This window comes from Nyctereutes procyonoides, unplaced genomic scaffold (assembly GCF_905146905.1).
Source record: "Nyctereutes procyonoides isolate TBG_1078 unplaced genomic scaffold, NYPRO_anot_genome, whole genome shotgun sequence".
NCBI classification, from domain to species: domain Eukaryota; kingdom Metazoa; phylum Chordata; class Mammalia; order Carnivora; family Canidae; genus Nyctereutes; species Nyctereutes procyonoides.
Genome location: NW_026575140.1, coordinates 50,732,000 through 50,737,999, shown reverse-complemented (window position 1 = coordinate 50,737,999; position 6,000 = coordinate 50,732,000).

The window sequence follows — 6,000 nt, the reverse complement described above, 5'->3', positions numbered from 1 at the left end:
CATCGCTAAGACACCTGCTTGTGAGAGAAAAGAGTCCCTAAGTCATAAAACCTTTCTACATGATTTTTCTTGAAGCTCTCCCATCTTTCCTCTCTAACACCACTACTAGCTTATTCTTTGTACTTCCTACTTCTTCAATAGCTTCCACTGAGAAGTTCATTAAAAGATTCTCTGGATGACTGCTGCCAATGAATCAAATCCAAATTTCCTTAACCTAGCATTCAAGACCACCAGAATCAGTGCACAAACTATGTTTGCAGTATCTGTACCCACTTCTACCTTAATCAATACTGGGGTCAAAAGGATCTAGATTTTTTATGATTTTTATTTATTTACTCATGAGAGACACACAGAGAGAGGCAGAGACACAGGCAAAGGGAGAAGCAGGCTCCCCAGGAGCCTGCTGCGGGACTCAATCCCAGGACCCAGGGATTATGACCTGAGCCAAAGGTAGATGCTCAATCACTGAGCCACCCAGGGATCCCAAAAGGATCTAGATTTCAACCTGGACTCTGTCTTAGTAGCTAATTACTTAGCCTCATTGTCATCAAAGCCAAAGACCTTGGAGTGGCACAATGGATGAGACTGATGACCTGTAGTGTGTGTCAAGCACTAAAGAAACTTCAGCAATCAAGAGATTTGTCTGTCCAGCACAGAGGCAGAACCTGACCCATCTTGTGGAATAGTCATAGTAACACCTCTGGACTCCTGATGGTGAACACAGGGACTATCCCTCTTCTTTGCTCTTAGAGGTCAACAAAGTGATTCTCTCTCCTTATTGCAACCCCTTTATGACCCAATGGAGTTATGTTATTTCTTGGCATCCCCAAAATACTTAATACACTTAAAGATGATCAATAAAACTTTGCAGATAAATGCTTGTTGGGACCACCAATCATGGTATAGAGGAAAGATCATCAAGAGAGAGAAGACTTAGGCTTATGTCTGGAGTTGCACCATGCTGGTTCCATGACATGAAGCAACTAAATAGCATTCCTGATTTTTGGTGCCTTAAATTTTCATGTGGAACTCTAGTCAGTGTTCAATATCTCTCTCTTGGAAGAGAAGATATAGAATATTTCCACCATTGCAGAAAGTGCTATTGAGCAGGGCTGATAAACATCACAAGAAGAATGGTTTGGCTGGCAATAATGTCATAAAATAGTATTTATGGGAAATGCCTAGAAGAGAAACTTCGCTGACAACAGAAACACAGCTGCACTAAGTGGAAGAGATAGCCAAGTGTCTCTGAGATGGACTCCCATGAATCTGAGGAATTAGATTAGTGGAGATTCAGATAAACAACTGAAAAATCTCATCATAATCCTCTGGGAGTTATCTGGACTCACTGAATGATGAAGGAAGAGAGGCAAGTAGCCTCACCTTATATGGGAGTCTCTAGCATTAAGCTGAAGATATGAGGCAATTCCAAAAGGTATTGTGAAGCTTCTAGTGGGAAATGGTGATTTTCATATCCTTAAGCTTCTTGACTAGAAATTGAGCCTTGAGTTGAAGAGTGACAAAAGTACTGGGTGGTATTTAGCTCAGAGAAGATTGGGAGGAGCCATGTAGGAGATTATAGCTTTCCCGACCAAAAGACTTTATTAGATGATCCTCCTCACAATTTCCCAGGATCCTCTTCAATATATTTCTATAAAGTATTACTTTTAATAATAACCCTTGGCCAGATTTTTGTCCTAGCCAAAAATAAATAAATATATATAATAGAAATATACATAAAACTACATATAAACATATATATGGTTGTTATATAAATATATGTTTTTATATATATAGTTAAATGTTGTGTATATATATATATATATATATATATATATAGTTAAATGTTAAAAACAAATAGCTGACTTCATTATATCAGTGACACAATTGACTTCACCTAGCTTTTCATCATTGGATTGATTTTGTTGACTAGTTTAATTTCTATAGTCATGCAAGAATATTTGCCACCAGGTCCTTCAAAATGACCAGTTTGGGACTTGTAAAAAGTCCTTCAACTAGTATGAGCCTCTCCGTCTAGTTGCCCTGTTGCCATCTCAAACTTCGCACTAGAAAATGTCAAGCTCCTTTTACTTTTCTTAAGTGGAATTATACTATATAGCGTCATACCGCTTGTGCAGACATGGAGGTATGTGTATTTGCATATTGTACTCTGAGTTAGGTCATGTCTCCTGATTTATAATAACTGTGTACTTTCAAGTTAAGTACACACTTAAAGTTAAGACCTCCTAAATGGTCTTCAATGCAATCTCCTATTTTTCTATTGGACTGTATACTGGTACAATAAACTAAAGTTACATGATGTTGCCTGTCCCAACTGATACACTCTTGCATTTCAAGGCTTTGGTTCATCTCACTGTGGTCATCAGCACTCTAATTTACAGTGTGAATATAATAAACCTAAGCTCCAGGTCTAAATCCGAGCTCCCTCCCCACACCCACAACTTCTTGTTAGGTTGGTTTGTAAAATAAGCTGGAGGTATAGTATTACAGTAGCCTTGCCCGCTCTCATCTCTCCAAGCTAAATCCTCCTGACTCTTGCTACAGTGTGAATCACTGCAATAGAGGGGTACAGAAGCTCCAGCCCCACGAGGCCACCTTCCTGCTGGCAATAATAGGGCAACACATAATAATGGCTCCCCCTTTTAGACTGAGCATGCACTCTACATTTATTCCCGCCTTACTCTCCAGTTCCAGGCTAATTCTCTGTTGTCTCCCCAACATGGAAGCTCTATCTTAACCTAACTCTCACTAGAATTCTTCCTTATGGAAACTAATCATTTGTCTGTCTTCAAACACTCCTCACATAGGTAGGCTATAAAACAAGTCAGATAGCTACTTAACATATAGCTCAGAAGCATGCCCTTGATGGGTGAGTGGTCCTCAGAACTGTCTCTTCTGTAAAGCAGGGACAAAACTCAGTAATCACTCTATAATGTGAAGACTCTCAAATGAGTGTAATATGCAAGTTTTAAGTAAAAAACAAATCAAAGGAGTCTCTCCTATATGTAGGACCATACCTTCAGCAAGTGGCTTCCTTTCTCTTTTTGACAATTGCAATCATTCAAAACCACTATATATTGAAATGAATTTATAGTGTTTAGTATTTAAATATGAGCTCTCTTCAAAACCAAGTCCAAACTGCTAATCAGAGTCAGTTGGTCCAGGTCAAAAAATCTCTTGCCATTCTCACACAATTTTAGTTGCAATGGTGGGTTTGGATCCCTTGATATCTATTCAAACCTTCTGAAAATATGCCCTACGATACTGTAGAGGCTAAAGGAATTAAAACAAAAAAACTCCGTTTCCCAGACTGTCTTGCAGTTCAGGCTCTGGATGTGATTCAGGTTGGGCTGATTGGGTTGTACTTGTGTGAGCCTTGCCTTTGGAATTCAGCTCCATGGGAAGATAGGAAGGATGCGAGGCATGAGTTTTGCTCCTTGGGATGACAGAGGTCATGTTTGCTGGAGTTGGTAGCTGTGTTTACCACTTCCTGATTTAGCAGAGGTGGCTTTCTGATCCCAACAGAAATAGTGCTAGATGTGATAGCTGTTTGGTGGCTTCTCAACTCAATGGGAGTTTCCCAAACCCATAAAAGTCAACTTCTTTGGTGGCCTTAAGTTTAGCAACTTGGTTTGGGAGTGACTTGGGAGATCACCCCAGAGTCTGTTTCCTCAGCTTTATCAGTGACCCTAGAAAATATTCAATATCCTTCACAGATGGCCCCCTACTTAAGATGTTTTGACTTATGATTTTTTAACTTTACAATGGTGTGAAAGCAATAAGCATTCAGTAGAAATAATATTTCAAATTTTGACTTTGGATCTTTTCCCAAACTAGAGATATGTGGTACAATCCTCTCTCGTGATGCTGGGCCGCAGCAATCTGCAGCACCCTGTCAGGCAGCAATCATGATGGCAAACAACTGTTACACTTACAACCATTCTGCACCCATGTATTCATTATGTGTTTCACTTTCAGTAGAGTATTCAATTAATACATGAGATATTCAATACTTCATTATAAAATAGGCTTTGCATTACATGATTTTGCCTAACTGTAAACTAATTAATGCAAGTGTTCTAAATACATTTAAGGTAGACTAAGTTATGATGTTTGGAAGGTTAGATGTATTAAATGCATTTTCTGACAATATTTTCAACTTACTATGGGTTTATCAGAATGTAATCCCATCATAAGTTAAGGAAGATCTGTATCCCTTTCTGTCTAATGTAGCTAGAAGAGATCATCCTGTCATAGAAACTCTCCAATATGGATAGTCATTATTTCACCACTGATGGATCCCTGAGCCTTTGAGCTTTCTCCTCCTCAAGAGATGAACATTATCCTTCTCTTCTTGAAGGATGAGCAATAAACACATCTCAAAATCTCAAAACTTCACTTCTATATAGGTAGTTACTTACCCTGAATACCAATTAACAGAACAGAGATGGCTGTGGAAATTCTCACTAGATAGCTCTGTGCTTGTAGATTTAGGCTTTTCATCAATTCCTCTCTATATTTCATAATTAGATTCCTTTCTACATTTCCTAACACTATCACACCACAGTAGTTAATGCTCATTTTATTAATATGTTTCTGTGTCCCCTGAGCTGCATATGAGCAAAGAAACATGTTATGAACAAGGTGAGATGAAGAGAGTCCAAACCAAGGTAACAACTGGAAAGATCTAGTTCTGAATTCTCTTTTCTCTCTAGAGGAAGTTAAAGAGCTATTTTTGTAGCTATAACTTCACCTCAGATAAAAACAAAATGCACACATATGGGAAACAACCTATTTTGGTCAACTAGCACCAAAATACTGGTGCATGTGGTCACTAAACAATCATTTCCCTTTTAAGACTGAATGCTCTTTAGGAAAAATATGCTGACAAGACTCAAAACATGGAGGGCAATCCTACAATCCATCAGTGTCCATGGTATTGCTGACAGGCTTCCAGGAGAAGTTGAGTGAAGAATTTGAGTTCTAGAACTGAGTACTTTCTATTAAACTGTAAGAGATATTTTCTTCAATCTGAAACAGAGTATACAGCCAGTTATTATTCTTAAATTCTACTTAAAGATAGAATGAAAGAAGTTTAGAGCTAGGGCTTTGAAATACTATGGTAAAAATAATTTATTGTGTTTATGAGACTGCTCAAAATATTATTCCTCATGAGCATCTTTGGGAAAATTTGGAAGCGAACCTATCTGAGTTCAACTCCTAACTCTGAACTTTACCAGTGACTTGACTCTGGATTATTCTACTTCCCTCAGTCTCAATTTCTTCATTTTTTGAATGTAAATAATTAAATGTGCACACCTTAGAGAACAGCTGTGATTGTAAAATAATACTTATAAAGTTCCTCTGCTCAGCACGAGTTGACTATCCCTATTATCATTACATGTGTCAAAAGATGACCATGGCCACTGGATGCCATGAGGCTGGAAGCCACTCATGCAAATTTTTATGCAAATTTAATGCAAATTTTCCAAAATTAAAGCTTTCCTAAATGCCTTTGTCCTCAATTCTAAATCCATCAGTGCCATCATTTTACACATTTGTTGTTGTTGTTGTTGTTGTTATCACTGAGAAGCAAAGCTATCTGGAGAGACTCTAACAGCATAAAATAGTGGTTAACAGCTCATATCCCAGTGTCAGATAAGGGGATTGAACACTCAATCCAGCATTTCTGTCTGAATAACCTCAGACAAGTTGCTTAACAACTGTGGGGTTATGCAATCTCTCTGGGTCTCAGTTTCCCCACTTGCAAAGTGGCAATAATAACTGCCTCATGAGATTGTTGTGTTATATGATGAGAACATAATAATAGGCAATTCAAAAAACTTGTTTGGGCTGCCTGTTGTGACATAAAAAATTATCCAATAACTTAGTAGTTTAAGACAACAGTTTATTATTTCTTATGATTTTGTAGGTTGTCTGGGCAGTTCTGCCTCCAATGGTATCAGCAGAGGTACTGGG